At 41.5% G+C, this 24,556-nt stretch overlaps 9 non-coding genes across 9 annotated transcripts; all 9 read right to left on the minus strand.

Moving 5' to 3' along the window:
• Nucleotides 1-7,714: 7,714 nt before the first annotated feature.
• On the minus strand, nt 7,715-7,788 carry trnat-ugu (transfer RNA threonine (anticodon UGU)). Its single transcript has one exon. It is a non-coding gene; the product is annotated as a tRNA-Thr (tRNA).
• Nucleotides 7,789-8,240: 452 nt separating this feature from the next.
• Nucleotides 8,241-8,313, minus strand: trnak-uuu (transfer RNA lysine (anticodon UUU)). The gene has a single exon. It is a non-coding gene; the product is annotated as a tRNA-Lys (tRNA).
• Nucleotides 8,314-9,379: 1,066 nt separating this feature from the next.
• On the minus strand, nt 9,380-9,453 carry trnat-ugu (transfer RNA threonine (anticodon UGU)). The gene has a single exon. It is a non-coding gene; the product is annotated as a tRNA-Thr (tRNA).
• A 1,584-nt stretch (nt 9,454-11,037) lies between these two features.
• trnat-ugu (transfer RNA threonine (anticodon UGU)) lies at nt 11,038-11,111 on the minus strand. Its single transcript has one exon. It is a non-coding gene; the product is annotated as a tRNA-Thr (tRNA).
• Nucleotides 11,112-12,703: 1,592 nt separating this feature from the next.
• trnat-ugu (transfer RNA threonine (anticodon UGU)) lies at nt 12,704-12,777 on the minus strand. Its single transcript has one exon. It is a non-coding gene; the product is annotated as a tRNA-Thr (tRNA).
• Nucleotides 12,778-21,012: 8,235 nt separating this feature from the next.
• Nucleotides 21,013-21,086, minus strand: trnat-ugu (transfer RNA threonine (anticodon UGU)). Its single transcript has one exon. It is a non-coding gene; the product is annotated as a tRNA-Thr (tRNA).
• Nucleotides 21,087-21,538: 452 nt separating this feature from the next.
• trnak-uuu (transfer RNA lysine (anticodon UUU)) lies at nt 21,539-21,611 on the minus strand. Its single transcript has one exon. It is a non-coding gene; the product is annotated as a tRNA-Lys (tRNA).
• Nucleotides 21,612-22,679: 1,068 nt separating this feature from the next.
• trnat-ugu (transfer RNA threonine (anticodon UGU)) lies at nt 22,680-22,753 on the minus strand. Its single transcript has one exon. It is a non-coding gene; the product is annotated as a tRNA-Thr (tRNA).
• Nucleotides 22,754-24,344: 1,591 nt separating this feature from the next.
• trnat-ugu (transfer RNA threonine (anticodon UGU)) lies at nt 24,345-24,418 on the minus strand. Its single transcript has one exon. It is a non-coding gene; the product is annotated as a tRNA-Thr (tRNA).
• Between the last annotated feature and the right edge of the window lie 138 nt (nt 24,419-24,556).

Raw genomic sequence — 24,556 nt, forward strand, 5'->3', positions numbered from 1 at the left:
CCGACTGGCACTTGATGTATTTAACACAGTTTATAAAAAATGTTCTTTTCAAGGGTCGAAGTACTGATTGATGCGGCTTTAAGACTTTTAATGGGTGAAAAAGATATTTCTTACCCTAGTCTAGCCGTGGGTTCCGGCTGTCTTCTGGGCCTCCTCCGATTATCTCAGAAGCTTCCCGAAGGTTTCCGACCTCCTCCGATTATCTTCGAAGCTTTCCGTCGTCACCTGGGCCTCCGAAGGTCGTCCTCAGTACTCCCCCCCACTGCCTGACTACGCCAAAACGAATGACTTGTAATCAGAAGATTCTAGGTTCGACTCCTGGCTGGCTCGCCAATTAAAGGAAACTATAATTTATAGAGATTCTTAACCTGCCGAACTACGCCAAGTTTGGGGGAAGCTTAGTTGATGAATCAAGTCCTGGCGCAATACGACAAGTTGTAAGATTTATAATATTTGTAGACTGTGTTAAGTTGTTCGATTCCTTGTATTATTCGACTGTGTATAGTTGAAGGAATTTATATCATCTCTGCTATTCGGTTATCAGTAGCACTTTGCGAATACTGGAACTCAGCAGAAATTTGCAGTATAAACTCCTCAGGTGCCAAAAAGAATTGTTTTATTTGTAGTCGCTTGATTACAATTTGAAAGTCATTTAAAAGGCAATTCGTAGACAATTCGAAGCTTTCAGAGAATTACAGACATTATCTTTCTTTGCTTAGGCAGACAGCTCAAAAGTAACTTTTTAAAGGTCAAAGTCTGGCAATGAAACATGAAGAGAGAGAGAGAGCTAATCTTCAGCTAAACTCAAACTCAAAGTCAAAAGTGGACTAACATCACTGACACAGACTGTTAGACTGACAGAATGCCCAAAAGACATCTCTAAAATGGAGACTATAAAGGACAAAACTGACTAAACTAAACACTAAAACCAAACCTAACCTAAAATGGCCGGGAGAAACTTTTCAGTTATACACTTTCATATCTGTCTTCTACACCATCACTTGCTGAATTTGCGCGGCTGTTCGCGCTGCACAATCTGCTCGTTCATTACCAACGTCAACTGGGGTTGTACCATTCGTGTGGGCAGCGCATTTAATAACGGAAATCTGCGCGGGCATAAGGAGGGCCTGCAGTAGGTCATTAACTAAACCCCGGTTGGATATTTCTGTGCCTGCCGAGGTAAGGAATCCCCTATTCTTCCAGAGTTGTCCGAAGTCATGAACTACCCCGAAAGCATATCGGGAGTCAGTGTAGATATTTACCCGGCGATCTCCCCCAAGTATACATGCACGGGTGAGGGCAAAAGGTTCGGCTTGTTGTGCTGAGTAAGGGGTCTGGAAAGCTGCCGCTTCTAGAATCAGACCATCCTGATCTATGATTGCATAACCCGACAGTCTCCGGCCAGTGGGGCTTACTAATGCACTGCCATCAACATACATAATCATGTCAGGTTGTTCTAACGGAATATCACTCAGTCGTCCCTTATTGTTGTAGTTTCCTGAATCAAGGCTAAACAGTCGTGACCAGGCGCGTCCTCATTGACAGGGGGACCACTAAGAAAACAGGCTGGATTGATAGTGGTACAGTATTTAAATGTCAGACGTGGATTGTTCAAAAGGTATATCTCATACCTATTCTGACGAGCTGCGGTAAGATGCTGTGTCTGCAGTTGCCCCAATAGTGCGATTACCGAGTGGGAGCTATACACCGTAATATCCTGTTGGAGAGTGATGTTGGCAGCAGCCTGCAAACTATTGTATATCGCTGCCAAGATCTGGGTGCAAACAGGGTGGCCCAACGCCACTGGGTCGAGTTTGGAAGAGTAATATGCTACGGGCCGGTGCTTGTCCCCATGTTGCTGGGTGAGTACCGCTGTTGAACATCCTTCCAGAACAGTACAGTATATCTGGAATGGTCGGTCGTATAGGGGCCTACCGAGGGCCGGTGCTTGTAGCAAGGCCTGCTTCAGGCAACGGAAGGCCTCGAGTGCCTCGGTGGTGAGAGTAAAATTCCTCCCTTCACTAGTGTAAGGCGTCAGCAGCTTTGTATAGACAGCGATGTTTGGTATCCACTGCCGACAATAATTCATCATACCCAGCCAATGACGAACCTCCTTGGCTATTGTAGGGGCGGGGAATTGGCATATTGGTTCAATCCTACTGGGTTCGAGACTTCTTTCTGTGGCTGTAAGTAAAACTCCTAAGAACTTAACTTTTCTCTGAGCCACCAAGGCCTTTGCTTGTGAAACAACATAACCCAACGAGGATAGGTGGTTCAATAATTGGATCACATCATCCCTATTACTGGGCTCGTCAGGACTTGCCACCAATATGTCATCTACATACTGCACCAGAGTGGAACCATGCTCCAATGTCAAGGCCTGGAGTTGGGTCTGCAGACATCTGGAGAAGAGTGTAGGTGAATTGACGAACCCCTGTGGCAGTCGGGTCCAGGTATACTGCTGTCCATTGGAAGTGAAGGCAAACAAATATTGACTTTCAGTCACAAGTGGGAGGGCAAAGAAGGCGTGCTGAAGGTCAATTACGGCGAAGACCCGGGCTTGAGCTGGAATTTGAGCCAGTATGTGGGCAGGGTTAGGGACGAGAGCATGTAACGGCTGTACGATGGCATTAATTGAACGTAAATCCTGTACTAATCGGTACTGGTCTGGTTTGGCTGGTTTAGGCACAGCAAGTATGGAGGTGTTACATTCTGATTGGCAAGGGACCAAAATACCCTGTTTCAACAGCTCTCGGATTAATTTATCTATTGATGGAGCAGCTTGAGATTTCAGGGGGTATAGTCGAATGGAAGGTAGCTTTACATGATCCTTAATCATCACCTTAATAGGTGTAACATTTGTCTTTCCCACTTGTGATGGGTATTCCGCCCAGACCTGTGGATTGACATATTCCAACACATCATGTCCCCTGTGATGCTGCAGTCGAGTGTTAATCATTTCAGGGACCTCAAAATATTTATTGGTAGTGCCGTCCGGCATGACTTGAAGTGCGTAGTCTGTTGGATCCGAATGATCCACCGCCCTCCCGACCATTCGCCCCATATCCCTGGCATGGTACTGGTCATGGACCTGACGTGTAATATGAGGGCTTACCGAATCTGACTGTGGCCATAAATGTGGTGATATTGTAACAAAATCGGCTGTACCTTCTTTTCCCGTGACTGTGGGTGTAACCTTGACTGGCCATTCGGTCTCAAGTAATGGCCGGCATTTGTCCTCCAACTCCCTGTTTCGTCCAGTTCTGTCATAGGCCAGGGTAACGTGATGCAGTGACTGTTCAACATCTAACGTCCACCACTGGGGGGTGATAGAAATATAGCACTGTTGTCTCATCCTCCATGATGTAACCGTTACCCCCTCATCTCCGCATTCTAGCTGTAGCTGGAAGATACACAGTAAATCTCGGGCCAACAAGTTACAGTCCAATCCAGTAGTCACTACAACCTGATGCTCTGCAGACTTATTCTCGTAAGTGACTGTCACAGGTTCAGAAATAGGATACTCACACACCTGTCCTTGGAACCCTGACAATTGCTGCGTGTGATCGGATAATGGTAATTTAAGTGCTGATTGCACAGAAGACATGGCTGCCCCGGTGTCGATTACAAATGAGTGATGTTGATCTCCTATCTGCAGAGAGATAATAGGTTCCCTGTCCGATTGGAGAGTCCTTATGGCTAAATTAGCTAGTCAATCCTGTGTTGGGAAAGGGTTTTCCTGGGAGAATTCAGTGTATCTCGTCTGTCCTCCCCTTGGTGGGTACCCTCTCCTTTGGGTCGGATAATCTCCTTCTACTGCCTGTCTTTTAAAGGTGCATTCCTGTTGCCAGTGATCTACATGGCCGCAATTAAAACATGCATTGCTCCCTCTATTTCTGCCCCGTCCTCTTCTTCCAGTAGACCAATGGCCCCTCAGAGGGGGCTGCGGTTGTAGAGCTGTTGATTCGTTCGGTGGGCCATAAAAAGGGGGTGAGGGTCCCTTTGGGTGGGTTTGGTATCCTCCTCTTCGCTGATCCACCCACCCAAAGTCACTATATTGGGGCTCCTGCTGGTAAACTGCCATTTCTGCCGCTTGTTGGGATCACCAATCATCCTTTTTCATTACATACTCAGTCTTATGCTTTGTAACTGAGCCTCCTTCTTGGCCTACACCCTCCTTCCAATAAAATCTGACTACCCTTGCCACCTGGGAAGGGTCGTTCTCTGTCCAATTCATGTTACTACATTTCACAGCAGTAACCACAGAAGGTGGTAGGCAATGCATTAACATAGCACAATATTGAGGGGAATTCTGACCATTTTGATACAGCAAATCGCCTGACTGCCCCCGGTAGATTTCATTAAAACGCTCCAGAAATTCCTCTGGCTCTTCAGTCTTCTTAGGTTTTAGGTCTAAGATAACAGGAAGATTTATGGGCCTTTGAAATGTGTATTCAACGCATTCAAGATTTGTGTCCTTCCATCGTCGTCTAACGCATAGGCCTGCTGAAGTGCGGCATGACTAGCATAATTCAGGTGGTTAAGATAATTGCGGTACTCTGCTGGGGTTAAAATCTGCTGGACTAGGGCCCAGAGGTCCCTTGAATCAGCTTGATAAATTGAGATGGTAGTTCTCAAGGAATCCACGAAGGCAGCAGGAGATTTTTTTCTATCTGGGATTGTAGCCATAATAGCCATCATCTCACTGGGTGTCCATGGGAAGTAAACGTCTATCGTGGGGTTCGCTCCCGCAGTCACTGCGTCGGGGTTTCGCATCTTCCTAATCGGTAACTGTCTCCGAATGTCACCAGGGGGCACTCTAGCTATTTCCCCTGGCTGTTCCAAGACTTCAACGTCTCTCCCTGTCACTAGGGGGAGATCTTTCTCTTCAAAAGAAGTTGTTTCAGCTTCCTTTGTTTCCGAATCTTGTGGTTTCTCCTTAGTTTGGAGAGACTTAGGTGATATGCTTAATTGTTTCTGGTGAGGGTCAAGCCCCTCTCTCGCTGTCCGAGATCTTGTCCTAGAGCTAACTGGGCTTGTGGGACAGAGTTCCTTTTGCTCTTCTGGTCGTGAAGTTGGTAAATCAGGACCCACACTATCACCCACACTATCATCCAAAAGGGCTTGAGTTTCTGGCATATTTGGAATCTGGGGAGCAATGACTGGGTTTATATTATTGTACTCTGGTGGTTCTGGAATGAGCGCAGACCATGCTACGGGTGTAGACAGAACTTTTACTGACTTTTCCAAATTATTGAATTTTTCTTTTTCTGTCAATTCAAGGCCAGCCATTGAACTACGTAGCTCATCTCTTGTTTGACCCGCGTCTTTCCTGTCTCTACTTGCTCTTTTTTTAAATGCACATTCCTTTTTCAAGATCTGTAATGTTTTTAGGTTACCCTGTTCACTAATTGGAATCCCCATTTTAAGGGCATTGTCCTGCCAGCTAGACAACATAATCTTATCTCTTTCCTCTTGACAATATTGCCTCCATAATCCAATTAATTCTTTAGCTTTCATACTTTGATTTTTTCTCCAAATTTGTCCCTGGATTTTCTTAACCATTTCTAGGTCTGTGCTGCCCCCTAGTGGCCATTCATCTCCCATTTTAGTTCTTAACTGTGCTGACAATTTTCTAAAATCCTTCGCTTTGTCCGGATACTTATCACATAATATTTGCAGTGGCATGCCTGGATCATTTGTGCTATCCAAGGAATTCCCCATAATCTCAACCAGTCCTCGGAACTGTGTTTTTCGCCACTACAGTCCAAGGAGATAATTTTAGCTTAATCAACTATATTTTTAACACACACACATGGAGGTGAACCATTTTCAATTTCAAATGTCGCATCGACCTCCCATAACCTAACCCAACCGAATTAACTCACAAATGAAGTTGAACCATTTATAGTTTTAAATGTCCCATCAACAATATAGCCTTCCCCAGCCGAATTAACTCACAAATGAAGTTGAACCATTTATAGTTTTAAATGTCCCATCAACAATATAGCCTACCCCAGACGAATTAACTCACAAATGAAATCCCATCAATTAAAATGCTAATCCCCAGACTGACCTGTGATTTCGTCGAGGCGGTCTTTCTGTGCCAACCGCGAGTGACCAGATTAATCAGACGATAAGAAGAGCGGAACAATCAATGCGCGTTCATTTTCCAGTTCTACATTGAGGGCCCTCGTTCCCCATCCTCCTGTTCATAATCAGTCTAATTCTGATTTCGCAGTTGGACCAGGATCGCCCTGAGAAATCCCGGTTTTCGGCACCAAATGTTGAATCCCAAATTCCTTTATCCGTCAGTCTGGCCTCAATAAAAGTCGAGATGGATTTGCAGGTATAACATTAGTTATTTTATTCAGCTTGCAAGCTACCTAGTCCACAGTGATACAGATAACATGTTGCTCTCTGCAGCCCCGGGAGCTAAGTGAATGTCCCAGACAAAGAGATCAGTACTGATACATTCAAATGGCATCAAGTTTCACATACTCGACACACATAGGTCATCCTATGTCGCTCCTGACTTGTTTGATCTATTCTGATTGGCTCACTTCCAATCCCTTTCTCCGACCCCTATCAATGCAGCATCACTCTCATAGACACACCTCTTCCTGCTTTTTTCCATGCGGTCTAAAATCCTTTGTCTCTACTTGCCAGAATCAAAGTGGCTTATTTCTACATTACATTAACTAATATCTCTAAAGTAACTATTTTAAATCACATTCGTCACAAGCAGACCGGCAGCCTCCCTTTGGTTTCCTTTCCCAAATTCTTCAACTTGGACTCGCACTTTACCAATGACCTGCGATGTGGCAACTGTTGTTGCGCAGGGACAATGCACTGGGACTTCAAGACATTGACGATTAAAGTTAGTTCGCTGAGATATGAGTGGGAAACTACAGAGATACAGATTGTATTTTAAAGAGGGAATAACGGGTGTCATCTGGTGTTTGTTGTGGCAGAGTGTGAACGCAGGTACGCTCATCTAGTAAAGTAGCAAATTATGCAAATCGCGAATTTCAGGGTGTAAATAGATCTGTCAACGCCACATCTTCATGGAAAACGCCCCATCCTTTCTCCCGCCCAAATCGTTCTTGCTGACATGCAGCAACATATATCGTCCAATAAAAAGGCAAATTACTGCAGATGTGAAATCTGAAAAAAAATAGGAAATAATGGAAAATCTCAGTGGGTCTGGCAGCATCTGTGAAGAGAGAACCGAGCTAACGTTTCGAGGCTGCGTCACTCTTCATCAGAGTAAATCATTGAATCATTCAATCTTTGCTCACAGACATCGCTGACAGACATTCAAAATGTTCCTACTGGATTTCCTGAGGTCAATCCTGTCGTGCATTCAAAGGAAAATACTGCAGATGTTGTGAACATGCATGAGAAGCTAAATATGATTGGATTAAAGCTCAGAAAATTAGAGGATGTCTGTGGAGCCAGACACAGAGTTAATGTTTCAAATCCGTGTGATCCTTATTCAGAGCTGAAGCGAGGTTACATGCAATGGAGTAGATGAGGAAAATGGAAGTTGCGTGAAAAGTGGGCGATATGGAAATTTGAATCAAGTTTGACATAAATCAAGGGAAAGCAATGTTGAAGGTCAGTACCTCAGAAATGTTGTCAACATTTTCAGTGTCCACCATTAAATGAGGAACATTCTTCACAGACTACATGCTTTGACCTGAATGTGGAAAGGTGCTGCTGAGATTTGAACTCAGGATCTCCTGTTTACAAGACAGGCACTTTAACCACCTAAGCCACAGCACCAATCTGCAAGACAACTTTGCAAGTGTAGAACAGATTTCAATTGTTTTGATTAAATTTTGTATTGTTGATTTCTCCTGCTGACTTTGAGAGTGCAAAATAAAATATTCATCGGCACTGGGCTTTTGAAACTGAAAAATTGCAGTTATTTCTGAAATTTAATAATTTAAAAGCAGTTCTGCAGGAAAGAAGTATACAAACAGGAAATATTTTGCGAATTGGGAAGTGATTAAACATGGCCAGAAAACTACAGTGGTATAATGCAGGACAAGACCAGGAGAGTTTTTATACATTCACTGAAAATCTAGCAAAAATTCTTGAAAATTCAGGACGTCTGTTGCAATTTGGCAAACACAACGTTGTCACGGTTCTTCCACTTTCCATGAAGCATCCTGCATTCTTTATTTTTATTTCCTACCGTTCATTGGGAAGCAAACGCCTTGAGCCAAAACCAAAGCCTTGACAGAGACTTGAACCCTGGACCCTCAGATTAAAAGCCTGATGCTCTACCGACTGAGCCACCAGGGCCCATTATGAAAACATTCTCATAGCTCACTTCAAAGTCTCATATTGTATCTTTTGAATTTCCTTCACCGGTAATTCGGCCTCTCCAGCTCATTTCCCTCGCAAGAAGACCAGCAGCCTCCCTTTGGTTTCCTATCTCAAATTCTTCAACTTGGACTCGCATTTTACCAATGACCTGTGATGTGACAACTGTTGTTACCCAGGGACATGCACTGGGACTTCAAGACATTGAAGATTACGTATAGTTCGCTGAGATATCAGTGGGAAGCTGCAGAGATACAGACTGTATTTTAAGAGAGGGAATAAAGGGTGTCATCTGTTGTTTGTTGTGGCAGAGTGTGAACGCAAGTAAGCTCATCTAGTAAAGTAACAAATTATGCAAATCGCAAAGTGTCAGGGTGTAAATAGATCTGTCAACACCACATCTTCATGGAAAACGCCCAATAATTTATACCGCCCAAATCGTTCTTGCTGACATGCAGCAACATATATCGTCCAATAAAAAGGCAAATTACTGCAGATGTGAAATCTGAAAAAAAACAGGAAATGATGGTAAATCTCAGTGGGTCTGGCAGCATCTGAGAAGAGAGAACCGAGCTAACGTTTCGAGGCTGGGTCACTCTTCATCAGAGTAAATCATTTAATCATTCAATCTTTGCTCACAGACATCGCTGACAGACATTCAAAATGTTCCTACTGGATTTCCTGAGGTCAATCCTGTCGTGCATTCAAAGGAAAATACTGCACCTGTTGTGAATGTGCATGAGAAACTAAAAATGATTGGATTAAAGCTCATAAAATTTGAGGATGTCTGTGGAGCCAAACACAAAGTTAATGTTTCAAATCCGTGTGATCCTTATTCAGAGCTGAAGCGAGGTTAGATGCAATGGAGTAGATGAGGAAAATGGAAGTTGCGTGAAAAATGGGAGATATGGAAGTTTGAATCAAGTTTGACATAAATCAAGGGAAAGCAATCTTGAAGGTCAGTACCACAGAAATGTTGTCAACATTTTCTGTGTTCACCATTAAACATTCTTCACAGTCTACATGCTTTGACCTGAATGTATTAAGGTACTGCTGAGATTTGAACTCAGGATCTCCTGTTTACAAGACAGGCACTTTAACCGTCTAATCCACAGCACCAATCTGCACGGCAGCTTTGCAAGTGTAGAACAGATTTCAATTGTTTTGATTAAACATCAGTATTGTTGATTTCTCCTGCTGACTTTGAGAGTGCAAATTAAAATATTCATCGGCACTGGGCTTTTGAAACTGAAAAATTGCAGTTATTCTGAAATTTATTAATTTAAAAGCAGTTCTGCAGGAAAGAAGTATACAAACAGGAAGTATTTTGCGAATTGGGAAGTGATTAAACATGGCCAGAAAACTACAATGGTATAATGCAGGACAAGATCAGGAGAGGGTTTATACATTCACTGAAAATCTAGGAAAAATTCTTGAAAATTCTGGACGGCTGTTGCAATTTGGCAAACACGACGTTGTCACGGTTCTTCCACTTTCCATTAAATTCTTTATTTTTATTTCCTACCGTTCATTGGGAAGCAAACGCCTTGAGCCAAAATCAAAACCCTGACAGGGACTTGAACCCTGGACCCTCAGATTAAAAGTCTGATGCTCGACCGACTCAGCTACCAGGGCCCACTATAAAAATGTTCTCATAGCTCACTTCAAAGTCTCATATTGTATCTTTTGAATTTCCTTCACTGGTCATTCAGCCTCTCCAGCTCATTTCCCTCGCAAGCAGACCGGAAGCCTCCCTTCGGCTTTCTTTCTCAAATTCTTCAACTTGGACTCGCATTTTAACCAATGACCTGTGATGTGACAACTGTTGTTACCCAGGGACATGCACTGGGACTTCAAGACATTGAAGATTACGTTTAGTTCTCTGAGATATCAGCGGGAAGCTGCAGAGATACAGATTGTATTTTGAGAGAGGGAATAAAGGGTGTCATCTGTTGTTTGTTATGGCAGAGAGTGAACGCAAGTAAGCTCATCTAGTAAAGTAACAAATTATGCAAATCGCAAATTTTCAGGGTGTAAATAGATCTGCAAATGCCACATCTTCATGGAAAACGCCCCATCCTTTATCCCGCCCAAATCGTTCTTGCTGACATGCAGCAACATATATCGTCCAATAAAAAGGCAAATTACTGCGGATGTGAAATCAGAAAAAAAACAGGAAATGATGGAAAATCTCAGTGGGTCTGGCAGCATCTGTGAAGAGAGAACCGAGCTCACGTTTCGAGGCTGGGTCACTCTTCATCAGAGTAAATCATTCAATCATTCAATCTTTGCTCACAGACATCGCTGACAGACATTCAAAATGTTCCTACTGAATTTCCTGAGGTCAATCCTGTCGTGCATTCAAAGGACAATACTGCACATGTTGTGAATCTGCATGAGAAACTAAAAATGATTGGATTAAAGCTCATAAAATTTGAGGATGTCTGTGGAGCCAGACACAAAGTTAATGTTTCAAATCCGTGTGATCCTTATTCAGAGCTGAAGCGAGGTTACATGCAATGGAGTAGATGAGGAAAATGGAAGTTGCATGAAAAACGGGAGATTATGAAAATTTGAATCAAGTTTGACATAAAACAAGCGAAAACAATCTTGAAGGTCAGTACCACAGAAATGTTGCCAACATTATCTGTGTTCACCATTAAACATGCTTCACAGGCTACATGCTTTGACCTGAATTTATAATGGTACTGCTGAGATTTGAACTCTAGATCGCCTGCTTACAAGACAGGCGCTTTAACCATCTAAGCCACAGCACCAATCTGCAAGGCAGCTTTGCAAGTGTAGAACAGATTTCAATTGTTTTGATTAAATTTTGTATTGTTGATTTCTCCTGCTGACTTTGAGAGTGCAAAATAAAATATTCATCGGCACTGGGCTTTTGAAACATAAAAATTGCAGTTATTTCTGAAAGTTATTAATTTAAAAGCAGTTCTGCAGGAAAGAAGTATACAAACAGGAAATATTTTGCGAATTGGGAAGTGATTAAACATGGCCAGAAAACTACAGTGGTATAATGCAGGACAAGACCAGGAGAGAGTTTATACATTCACTGAAAATCTAGCAAAAATTCTTGAAAATTCAGGACGTCTGTTGCAATTTGGCAAACACAACGTTGTCACGGTTCTTCCACTTTCCATGAAGCATCCTGCATTCTTTATTTTTATTTCCTACCGTTCATTGGGAAGCAAACGCCTTGAGCTAAAATCAAATATTGGCAGGGACTTGAACCCTTGACACTCAGATTAAAAGCCTGAAGTTCTCTCGACTGAGCTATCAGGGCCCATTGCAAAATTGTTCTCATCGCTCACTTCAAAGTCTCATATTGTATCTTTTGAATTCCCTTCACTGGTCATTCAGCCTCTCCAGCTCATTTCCCTCGCAAGCAGACCGGCAGCCTCCCTTCGGCTTTCTTTCTCAAATTCTTCAGCTTGGACTCGCATTTTAACCAATGACCTGTGATGTGACAACTGTTGTTACCCAGGGACATGCACTGGGACTTCAAGACATTGAAGATTACGTTTAGTTCGCTGAGATATCAGTGGGAAGCTGCAGAGATACAGATTGTATTTTCAGAGAGGGAATAAAGCGTGTCATCTGTTGTTTGTTGTGGCAGCGAGTGACCGCAAGTAAGCTCATCTAGAAAAGTAACAAATTATGCAAATCGCAAAGTTTCAGGGTGTAAATAGATCTGTCAACGCCACATCTTCATGGAAAACGCCCCATCCTTTATACCGCCCAAATAGTTCCTGCTGACATGCAGCAACATATATCGTCCAATAAAAAGGCAAATTACTGCGGATGTGGAATCTGAAAAAAAACAGGAAATGATGGAAAATCTCAGTGGGTCTGGCAGCATCTGTGAAGAGAGAACCGAGCTCACGTTTCGAGGCTGGGTCACTCTTCATCAGAGTAAATCATTCAATCATTCAATCTTTGCTCACAGACATCGCTGACAGACATTCAAAATGTTCCTACTGAATTTCCTGAGGTCAATCCTGTCGTGCATTCAAAGGAAAATACTGCACATGTTGTGAATCTGCATGAGAAACTAAAAATGATTGGATTAAAGCTCATAAAATTTGAGGATGTCTGTGGAGCCAGACACAAAGTTAATGTTTCAAATCCGTGTGATCCTTATTCAGAGCTGAAGCGAGGTTACATGCAATGGAGTAGATGAGGAAAATGGAAGTTGCATGAAAAACGGAAGATTATGGAAATTTGAATCAAGTTTGACATAAAACAAGCGAAAACAATCTTGAAGGTCAGTACCACAGTAATGTTGTCAACATTATCTGTGTTCACCATTAAACACGCTTCACAGGCTACATGCATTGACCTGAATGTATAAAGGTACTGCTGAGATTTGAACTCAGGATCTCCTGTTTACAAGACAGGCGCTTTAACCATCTAAGCCACAGCACCAATCTGTAAGACAGCTTTGCAAGTGTAGAACAGATTTCAATTATTTTGATTAAACATCAGTATTGTTGATTTCTCCTGCTGACTTTGAGAGTGCAAAATAAAATATTCATCGGCACTGGGCTTTTGAAACTGTAAAAATTGCAGTGATTCTGAAAGTTGTTAATTTAAAAGCAGTTCTGCAGGAAAGAAGTATACAAACAGGAAATATTTTGCGAATTGGGAAGTGATTAAACATGACCAGAAAACTACAGTGGTATAATGCAGGACAAGACCAGGAGAGAGTTTATACATTCACTGAATATCTAGCAAAAATTCTTGAAAATTCTGGACGGCTGTTGCAATTTGGCAAACACGACGTTGTCACGGTTCTTCCACTTTCCATAAAGCATCCTGCATTCTTTATTTTTATTTCCGACCGTTCATTGGGAAGCAAACGCCTTGAGGTAAAATCAAACGTTGACAGGGACTTGAACCCTTGACACTCAGATTAAAAGCCTGATGTTCTCTCGACTGAGCTATCAGGGCCCATCACAAAAATGTTCTCATCGCTCACTTCAAAGTCTCATATTGTATCATTTGAATTTCCTTCACTGGTAATTCAGCCTCTCCAGCTCATTTCCCTCGCAAGCAGACCGGCAGCCTCCCTTCGGCTTTCTTTCTCAAATTCTTCAACTTGGACTCGAATTTTACCAATGACCTGTGATGTGACAACTGTTGTTACCCAGGGACATGCACTGGGACTTCAAGACATTGAAGATTACGTTTAGTTCGCTGAGATATCAGTGGGAAGCTACAGAGATACAGATTGTATTTTCAGAGAGGGAATAAAGCATGTCATCTGTTGTTTGTTGTGGCAGCGAGTGAACGCAAGTAAGCTCATCTAGAAAAGTAACAAATTATGCAAATCGCAAAGTTTCAGGGTGTAAATAGATCTGTCAACGCCACATCTTCATGGAAAACGCCCCATCCTTTATACCGCCCAAATCGTTCTTGCTGACATGCAGCAACATATATCGTCCAATAAAAAGGCAAATTACTGCGGATGTGAAATCAGAAAAAAAACAGGAAATGATGGAAAATCTCAGTGGGTCTGGCAGCATCTGTGAAGAGAGAACCGAGCTCACGTTTCGAGGCTGGGTCACTCTTCATCAGAGTAAATCATTCAATCATTCAATCTTTGCTCACAGACATCGCTGACAGACATTCAAAATGTTCCTACTGAATTTCCTGAGGTCAATCCTGTCGTGCATTCAAAGGAAAATACTGCACATGTTGTGAATCTGCATGAGAAACTAAAAATGATTGGTTTAAAGCTCATAAAATTTGAGGATGTCTGTGTAGCCAGACACAAAGTTAATGTTTCAAATCCGTGTGATCCTTATTCAGAGCTGAAGCGAGGTTACATGCAATGGAGTAGATGAGGAAAATGGAAGTTGCATGAAAAACGGGAGATTATGGAAATTTGAATCAAGTTTGACATAAAACAAGCGAAAACAATCTTGAAGGTCAGTACCATAGAAATGTTGTCAACATTATCTGTGTTCACCATTAAACATGCTTCACAGGCTACATGCTTTGACCTGAATGTACAAAGGTACTGCTGAGATTTGAACTTAAGATCTCCTGTTTACAAGACAGGCTATTTAACCATCTAAGCCACAGCACCAATCTGCAAGACAGCTTTGCAAGTGTAGAACAGATTTCAATTCTTTTGATTAAACATCAGTATTGTTGATTTCTCCTGCTGACTTTGAGAGTGCAAAATAAAATATTCATCGGCACTGGGCTTTTGAAACTGTAAAAATTGCAGTGATTCTGAAAGTTGTTAATTTAAAAGCAGTTCTGCAGGAAAGAAGTATACAAACAGGAAATATTTTGCGAATTGGGAAGTGATTAAACATGGCCAGAAAACTACAGTGGTATAATGCAGGACAAGACCAGGAGAGAGTTTATACATTCACTGAAAATCCAGCAAAAATTCTTGAAAATTCTGGACGGCTGTTGCAATTTGGCAAACACGACGTTGTCACGGTTCTTCCACTTTCCATAAAGCATCCTGCATTCTTTATTTTTATTTCCGACCGTTCATTGGGAAGCAAACGCCTTGAGCTAAAATCAAACGTTGACAGGGACTTGAACCCTTGACACTCAGATTAAAAGCCTGATGTTCTCTCGACTGAGCTATCAGCGCCCATCACAAAAAAGTTCTCATAGCTCACTTCAAAGTCTCATATTGTATCATTTGAATTTCCTTCACCGGTCATTCAGCCTCTCCAGCTCATTTCCCTCGCAAGCAGACCGGCAGCCTCCCTTCGGCTTTCTTTCTCAAATTCTTCAACTTGGACTCGCATTTTACCAATGACCTGTGATGTGACAACTGTTGTTACCCAGGGACATGCACTGGGACTTCAAGACATTGAAGATTACGCTTAGTTCGCTGAGATATCAGTGGGAAGCTACAGAGATACAGATTGTATTTTCAGAGAGGGAATAAAGCGTGTCATCTGTTGTTTGTTGTGGCAGCGAGTGACCGCAAGTAAGCTCATCTAGAAAAGTAACAAATTATGCAAATCGCAAAGTTTCAGGGTGTAAATAGATCTGTCAACGCCACATCTTCATGGAAAACGCCCCATCCTTTATACCGCCCAAATCGTTCTTGCTGACATGCAGCAACATATATCGTCCAATAAAAAGGCAAATTACTGCGGATGTGGAATCTGAAAAAAAACAGGAAATGATGGAAAATCTCAGTGGGTCTGGCAGCATCTGTGAAGAGAGAACCGAGCTCACGTTTCGAGGCTGGGTCACTCTTCATCAGAGTAAATCATTCAATCATTCAATCTTTGCTCACAGACATCGCTGACAGACATTCAAAATGTTCCTACTGAATTTCCTGAGGTCAATCCTGTCGTGCATTCAAAGGAAAATACTGCACATGTTGTGAATCTGCATGAGAAACTAAAAATGATTGGATTAAAGCTCATAAAATTTGAGGATGTCTGTGGAGCCAGACACAAAGTTAATGTTTCAAATCCGTGTGATCCTTATTCAGAGCTGAAGCGAGGTTACATGCAATGGAGTAGATGAGGAAAATGGAAGTTGCATGAAAAACGGAAGATTATGGAAATTTGAATCAAGTTTGACATAAAACAAGCGAAAACAATCTTGAAGGTCAGTACCACAGAAATGTTGTCAACATTATCTGTGTTCACCATTATACATGCTTCACAGGCTACATGCTTTGACCTGAATGTATAAAGGTACTGCTGAGATTTGAACTCAGGATCTCCTGTTTACAAGACAGCCACAGCACCAATCTGTAAGACAGCTTTGCAAGTGTAGAACAGATTTCAATTCTTTTGATTAAACATCAGTATTGTTGATTTCTCCTGCTGACTTTGAGAGTGCAAAATAAAATATTCATCGGCACTGGGCTTTTGAAACTGAAAAATTGCAGTTATTCTGAAAGTTATTAATTTAAAAGCAGTTCTGCAGGAAAGAAGTATACAAACAGGAAATATTTTGTGAATTGGGAAGTGATTAAACATGACCAGAAAACTACAGTGGTATAATGCAGGACAAGACCAGGAGAGAGTTTATACATTCACTGAAAATCTAGCAAAAATTCTTGAAAATTCTGGACGGCTGTTGCAATTTGGCAAACACGACGTTGTCACGGTTCTTCCACTTTCCATAAAGCATCCTGCATTCTTTATTTTTATTTCCGACCGTTCATTGGGAAGCAAACGCCTTGAGCTAAAATCAAACGTTGATAGGGACTTGAACCCTTTACACTCAGATTAAAAGCCTGATGTTCTCTCGACTGAGCTATCAGGGCCCATCACAAAAATGTTCTCATCGCTCACTTCAAAGTCTCATATTGTATCATTTGAATTTCCTTCACTGGTAATTCAGCCTCTCCAGCTCATTTCCCTCGCAAGCAGACCGGCAGCCTCCCTTCGGCTTTCTTTCTCAAATTCTTCAACTTGGACTCGCATTTACCAATGACCTGTGATGTGACAACTGTTGTTACGCAGGGACATGCACTGGGACTTCAAGACATTGAAGATTACGTTTAGTTCGCTGAGATATCAGTGGGAAGCTACAGAGATACAGATTGTATTTTCAGAGAGGGAATAAAGCATGTCATCTGTTGTTTGTTGTGGCAGCGAGTGAACGCAAGTAAGCTCATCTAGAAAAGTAACAAATTATGCAAATCGCAAAGTTTCAGGGTGTAAATAGATCTGTCAACGCCACATCTTCATGGAAAACGCCCCATCCTTTATACCGCCCAAATCGTTCTTGCTGACATGCAGCAACATATATCGTCCAATAAAAAGGCAAATTACTGCGGATGTGAAATCAGAAAAAAAACAGGAAATGATGGAAAATCTCAGTGGGTCTGGCAGCATCTGTGAAGAGAGAACCGAGCTCACGTTTCGAGGCTGGGTCACTCTTCATCAGAGTAAATCATTCAATCATTCAATCTTTGCTCACAGACATCGCTGACAGACATTCAAAATGTTCCTACTGAATCTCCTGAGGTCAATCCTGTCGTGCATTCAAAGGAAAATACTGCACATGTTGTGAATCTGCATGAGAAAATAAAAATGATTGGTTTAAAGCTCATAAAATTTGAGGATGTCTGTGTAGCCAGACACAAAGTTAATGTTTCAAATCCGTGTGATCCTTATTCAGAGCTGAAGCGAGGTTACATGCAATGGAGTAGATGAGGAAAATGGAAGTTGCATGAAAAACGGGAGATTATGGAAATTTGAATCAAGTTTGACATAAAACAAGCGAAAACAATCTTGAAGGTCAGTACCATAGAAATGTTGTCAACATTATCTGTGTTCACCATTAAACATGCTTCACAGGCTCCATGCTTTGACCTGAATGTACAAAGGTACTGCTGAGATTTGAACTCATGATCTCCTGTTTACAAGACAGGCTATTTAACCATCTAAGCCACAGCACCAATCTGCAAGACAGTTTTGCAAGTGTAGAACAGATTTCAATTCTTTTGATTAAACATCAGTATTGTTGATTTCTCCTGCTGACTTTGAGAGTGCAAAATAAAATATTCATCGGCACTGGGCTTTTGAAACTGTAAAAATTGCAGTGATTCTGAAAGTTGTTAATTTAAAAGCAGTTCTGCAGGAAAGAAGTATACAAACAGGAAATATTTTGCGAATTGGGAAGTGATTAAACATGGCCAGAAAACTACAGTGGTATAATGCAGGACAAGACCAGGAGAGAGTTTATACATTCACTGAAAATCTAGCAAAAATTCTTGAAAATTCTGGACGGCTGTTGCAATTTGGCAAACACGACGTTGTCACGGTTCTTCCACTTTCCATAAAGCATCCTGCATTCTTTATTTTTATTTCCGACCGTTCATTGGGAAGCAAACGCCTTGAGCTAAAATCAAACGTTGACAGGGACTTGAACCCTTGACACTCAGATTAAAAGCCTGATGTTCTCTCGACTGAGCTATCAGGGCCCATCACAAAAACGTTCTCATAGCTCACTTCAAAGTCTCATATTGTATCATTTGAATTTCCTTCACCGGTCATTCAGCCTCTCCAGCTCATTTCCCTCGCAAGCAGACCGGCAGCCTCCCTTCGGCTTTCTTTCTCAAATTCTTCAACTTGGACTCGCATTTTACCAATGACCTGTGATGTGACAACTGTTGTTACCCAGGGACATGCACTGGGACTTCAAGACATTGAAGATTACGTTTAGTTCGCTGAGATATCAGTGGGAAGCTACAGAGATACAGATTGTATTTTCAGAGAGGGAATAAAGCGTGTCATCTGTTGTTTGTTGTGGCAGCGAGTGAACGCAAGTAAGCTCATCTAGAAAAGTAACAAATTATGCAAATCGCAAAGTTTCAGGGTGTAAATAGATCTGTCAACGCCACATCTTCATGGAAAACGCCCCATCCTTTATACCGCCCAAATCGTTCTTGCTGACATGCAGCAACATATATCGTCCAATAAAAAGGCAAATTACTGCGGATGTGGAATCTGAAAAAAAACAGGAAATGATGGAAAATCTCAGTGGGTCTGGCAGCATCTGTGAAGAGAGAACCGAGCTCACGTTTCGAGGCTGGGTCACACTTCATCAGAGTAAATCATTCAATCATTCAATCTTTGCTCACAGACATCGCTGACAGACATTCAAAATGTTCCTACTGAATTTCCTGAGGTCAATCCTGTCGTGCATTCAAAGGAAAATACTGCACATGTTGTGAATCTGCATGAGAAACTAAAAATGATTGGATTAAAGCTCATAAAATTTGAGGATGTCTGTGGAGCCAGACACAAAGTTAATGTTTCAAATCCGTGTGATCCTTATTCAGAGCTGAAGCGAGGTTACATGCAATGGAGTAGATGAGGAAAATGGAAGTTGCATGAAAAACGGAAGATTATGGAAATTTGAATCAAGTTTGACATAAAACAAGCGAAAACAATCTTGAAGGTCAGTACCACAGAAATGTTGTCAACATTATCTGTGTTCACCATTAAACATGCTTCACAGGCTCCATGCTTTGACCTGAATGTATAAAGGTACTGCTGAGATTTGAACCTAAGATCTCTTGTTTACAAGACAGGCTATTTAACCATCTAAGCCACAGCACCAATCTGCAAGACAGCTTTGCAAGTGTAGAACAGATTTCAATTCTTTTGATTAAACATCAGTATTGTTGATTTCTCCTGCTGACTTTGAGAGTGCAAAATAAAATATTCATCGGCACTGGGCTTTTGAAACTGTAAAAATTGCAGTGATTCTGAAAGTTGTTAATTTAAAAGCAGTTCTGCAGGAAAGAAGTATACAAACAGGAAATATTTTGCGAATTGGGAAGTGATTAAACATGGCCAGAAAACTACAGTGGTATAATGCAGGACAAGACCAGGAGAGAGTTTATACATTCACTGAAAATCTAGCAAAAATTCTTGAAAATTCTGGACGGCTGTTGCAATTTGGCAAACACGACGTTGTCACGGTTCTTCAACTTTCCATAAAGCATCCTGCATTCTTTATTTTTATTTCCGACCGTTCATTGGGAAGCAAACGCCTTGAGCTAAAATCAAACGTTGACAGGGACTTGAACCCTTGACACTCAGATTAAAAGCCTGATGTTCTCTCGACTGAGCTATCAGGGCCCATCACAAAGAGGTTCTCATAGCTCACTTCAAAGTCTCATATTGTATCATTTGAATTTCCTTCACCGGTCATTCAGCCTCTCCAGCTCATTTCCCTCGCAAGCAGACCGGCAGCCTCCCTTCGGCTTTCTTTCTCAAATTCTTCAACTTGGACTCGCATTTTACCAATGACCTGTGATGTGACAACTGTTGTTACCCAGGGACATGCACTGGGACTTCAAGACATTGAAGATTACGTTTAGTTCTCTGAGATATCAGTGGGAAGCTACAGAGATACAGATTGTATTTTCAGAGAGGGAATAAAGCGTGTCATCTGTTGTTTGTTGTGGCAGCGAGTGACCGCAAGTAAGCTCATCTAGAATAGTAACAAATTATGCAAATCGCAAAGTTTCAGGGTGTAAATAGATCTGTCAACGCCACATCTTCATGGAAAACGCCCCATCCTTTATACCGCCCAAATCGTTCTTGCTGACATGCAGCAACATATATCGTCCAATAAAAAGGCAAATTACTGCGGATGTGGAATCTGAAAAAAAACAGGAAATGATGGAAAATCTCAGTGGGTCTGGCAGCATCTGTGCAGAGAGAACCGAGCTCATGTTTCGAGGCTGGGTCACTCTTCATCAGAGTAAATCATTCAATCATTCAATCTTTGCTCACAGACATCGCTGACAGACATTCAAAATGTTCCTACTGAATTTCCTGAGGTCAATCCTGTCGTGCATTCAAAGGAAAATACTGCACATGTTGTGAATCTGCGTGAGAAACTAAAAATGATTGGATTAAAGCTCATAAAATTTGAGGATGTCTGTGGAGCCAAAGACGAAGTTAATGTTTCAAATCCGTGTGATCCTTATTCAGAGCTGAAGCGAGGTTAGATGCAATCGAGTAGATGAGGAAAATGGAAGTTGCGTGAAAAATGGGAGATATGGAAGTTTGAATCAAGTTTGACATAAAACAAGCGAAAACAATCGTGAAGGTCAGTACCACAGAAATGTTGTCAACATTATCTGTGTTCACCATTAAACATTCTTCACAGGCTACATGCTTTGACCTGAATGTATACAGGTACTGCTGAGATTTGAACTCAGTATCTCCTGTTTACAAGACAGGCACTTTAACCATCTAAGCCACAGCACCAATCTGCACAACAGCTTTGCAAGTGTAGAACAGATTTCAGTTGTTTTGATTAAACATCAGTATTGTTGATTTCTCCTGCTGACTTTGAGAGTGCAAATTAAAATATTCATCGGCACTGGGCTTTTGAAACTGAAAAATTGCAGTTATTCTGAAAGTTATTAATTTAAAAGCAGTTCTGCAGGAAAGAAGTATACAAACAGGAAATATTTTGCGAATTGGGAAGTGATTAAACATGACCAGAAAACTACAGTGGTATAATGCAGGACAAGACCAGGAGAGAGTTTATACATTCACTGAAAATCTAGCAAAAATTCTTGAAAATTCTGGACGGCTGTTGCAATTTGGCAAACACGACGTTGTCACGGTTCTTCCACTTTCCATAAAGCATCCTGCATTCTTTATTTTTATTTCCTACCGTTCATTGGGAAGCAAACGCCTTGAGCCAAAATCAAAACCCTGACAGGGACTTGAACCCTGAACCCTCAAATTAAAAGTCTGATGCTCGACCGACTGAGCTACCAGGGCCCATTATAAAAGTTTTCTCATAGCTCACTTCAAAGTCTCATATTGTATCTTTTGAATTTCCATCACTGGTCATTCAGCCTCTCCAGCTCATTTCCCTCGCAAGCAGACCGGCAGCCTCCCTTCGGCTTTCTTTCTCAAATTCTTCAACTTGGACTTGCATTTTAACCAATGACCTGTGATGTGACAACTGTTGTTACCCAGGGACATGCACTGGGACTTCAAGACATTGAAGATTACGTTTAGTTCGCTGAGATATCAGTGGGAAGCTGCAGAGATACAGATTGTATTTTGATAGAGGGAATAAAGGGTGTCATCTGTTGTTTGTTATGGCAGAGAGTGAACGCAAGTAAGCTCATCTAGTAAAGTAACAAATTATGCAAATCGCAAATTTTCAGGGTGTAAATAGATCTGCAAATGCCACATCTTCATGGAAAACGCCCCATCCTTTATCCCGCCCAAATCGTTCTTGCTGACATGCAGCAACATATATCGTCCAATAAAAAGGCAAATTACTGCGGATGTGAAATCTGAAAAAAAACAGGAAATGATGGAAAATCTCAGTGGGTCTGGCAGCATCTGTGAAGAGAGAACCGAGCTCACGTTTCGAGGCTGGGTCACTCTTCATCAGAGTAAATCATTCAATCATTCAATCTTTGCTCACAGACATCGCTGACAGACATTCAAAATGTTCCGACTGAATTTCCTGAGGTCAATCCTGACGTGCATTCAAAGGAAAATACTGCACATGTTGTGAATCTGCATGAGAAACTAAAAATGATTGGATTAAAGCTCATTAAATTTGAGGATGTCTGTGGAGCCAGACACAAAGTTAATGTTTCAAATCCGTGTGATCCTTATTCAGAGCTGAAGCGAGGTTACATGCAATGGAGTAGATGAGGAAAATGGAAGTTGCATGAAAAACGGGAGATTATGGAAATTTGAATCAAGTTTGACATAAAACAAGCGAAAACAATCTTGAAGGTCAGTACCACAGAAATGTTGCCAACATTATCTGTGTTCACCATTAAACATGCTTCACAGGCTACATGCTTTGACCTGAATTTATAAAGGTACTGCTGAGATTTGAACTCAGGATCTCCTGTTTACAAAACAGGCGCTTTAACCATCTAAGCCACAGCACCAATCTGCAAGACAGCTTTGCAAGTGTAGAACAGATTTCAATTCTTTTGATTAAACATCAGTATTGTTGATTTCTCCTGCTGACTTTGAGAGTGCAAATTAAAATATTCATCGGCACTGGGCTTTTGAAACTGTAAAAATTGCAGTGATTCTGAAAGTTGTTAATTTAAAAGCAGTTCTGCAGGAAAGAAGTATACAAACAGGAAATATTTTGCGAATTGGGAAGTGATTAAACATGACCAGAAAACTACAGTGGTATAATGCAGGACAAGACCAGGAGAGAGTTTATACATTCACTGAAAATCTAGCAAAAATTCTTGAAAATTCTGGACGGCTGTTGCAATTTGGCAAACACGACGTTGTCACGGTTCTTCCACTTTCCATAAAGCATCCTGCATTCTTTATTTTTATTTCCGACCGTTCATTGGGAAGCAAACGCCTTGAGCTAAAATCAAACGTTGGCAGGGACTTGAACCCTTGACACTCAGATTAAAAGCCTGATGTTCTCTCGACTGAGCTATCAGGGCCCATCACAAAAATGTTCTCATAGCTCACTTCAAAGTCTCATATTGTATCTTTTGAATTTCCTTCACTGGTAATTCAGCCTCTCCAGCTCATTTCCCTCGCAAGCAGACCGGCAGCCTCCCTTCGGCTTTCTTTCTCAAATTCTTCAACTTGGACTCGCATTTTACCAATGACCTGTGATGTGACAACTGTTGTTACCCAGGGACATGCACTGGGACTTCAAGACATTGAAGATTACGTTTAGTTCGCTGAGATATCAGTGGGAAGCTACAGAGATACAGATTGTATTTTCAGAGAGGGAATAAAGCGTGTCATCTGATGTTTGTTGTGGCAGCGAGTGAACGCAAGTAAGCTCATCTAGAAAAGTAACAAATTATGCAAATCGCAAAGTTTCAGGGTGTAAATAGATCTGTCAAAGCCACATCTTCATGGAAAACGCCCCATTCTTTATACCGCCCAAATCGTTCTTGCTGACATGCAGCAACATATATCGTCCAATAAAAAGGCAAATTACTGCGGATGTGAAATCTGAAAAAAAACAGGAAATGATGGAAAATCTCAGTGGGTCTGGCAGCATCTGTGAAGAGAGAACCGTGCTCACGTTTCGAGGCTGGGTCACTCTTCATCAGAGTAAATCATTTAATCATTCAATCTTTGCTCACAGACATCGCTGACAGACATTCAAAATGTTCCTACTGGATTTCCTGAGGTCAATCCTGTCGTGCATTCAAAGGAAAATACTGCACATGTTGTGAATCTGCATGAGAAACTAAAAATGATTGGATTAAAGCTCATAAAATTTGAGGATGTCTGTGGAGCCAAAGACAAAGTTAATGTTTCAAATCCGTGTGATCCTTATTCAGAGCTGAAGCGAGGTTACATGCAATGGAGTAGATGAGGAAAATGGAAGTTGCGTGAAAAATGGGAGAGATGGAAGTTTGAATCAAGTTTGACATAAATCAAGGGAAAGCAATCTTGAAGGTCAGTACCACCGAAATGTTGTCAACATTTTCTGTGTTCACCATTAAACATGCTTCACAGTCTACATGCTTTGACCTGAACATATATAGGTACTGCTGAGATTTGAACTCAGGATCTCCTGTTTACAAGACAGGCACTTTAACCATCTAAGCCACAGCACCAATCTGCACAACAGCTTTGCAAGTGTAGAACAGATTTCAATTGTTTTGATTAAACATCAGTATTGTTGATTTCTCCTGCTGACTTTGAGAGTGCAAATTAAAATATTCATCGGCACTGGGCTTTTGAAACTGAAAAAT

This window comes from Scyliorhinus torazame, chromosome 4, assembly GCF_047496885.1.
Source record: "Scyliorhinus torazame isolate Kashiwa2021f chromosome 4, sScyTor2.1, whole genome shotgun sequence".
Lineage (NCBI taxonomy): Eukaryota > Metazoa > Chordata > Chondrichthyes > Carcharhiniformes > Scyliorhinidae > Scyliorhinus > Scyliorhinus torazame.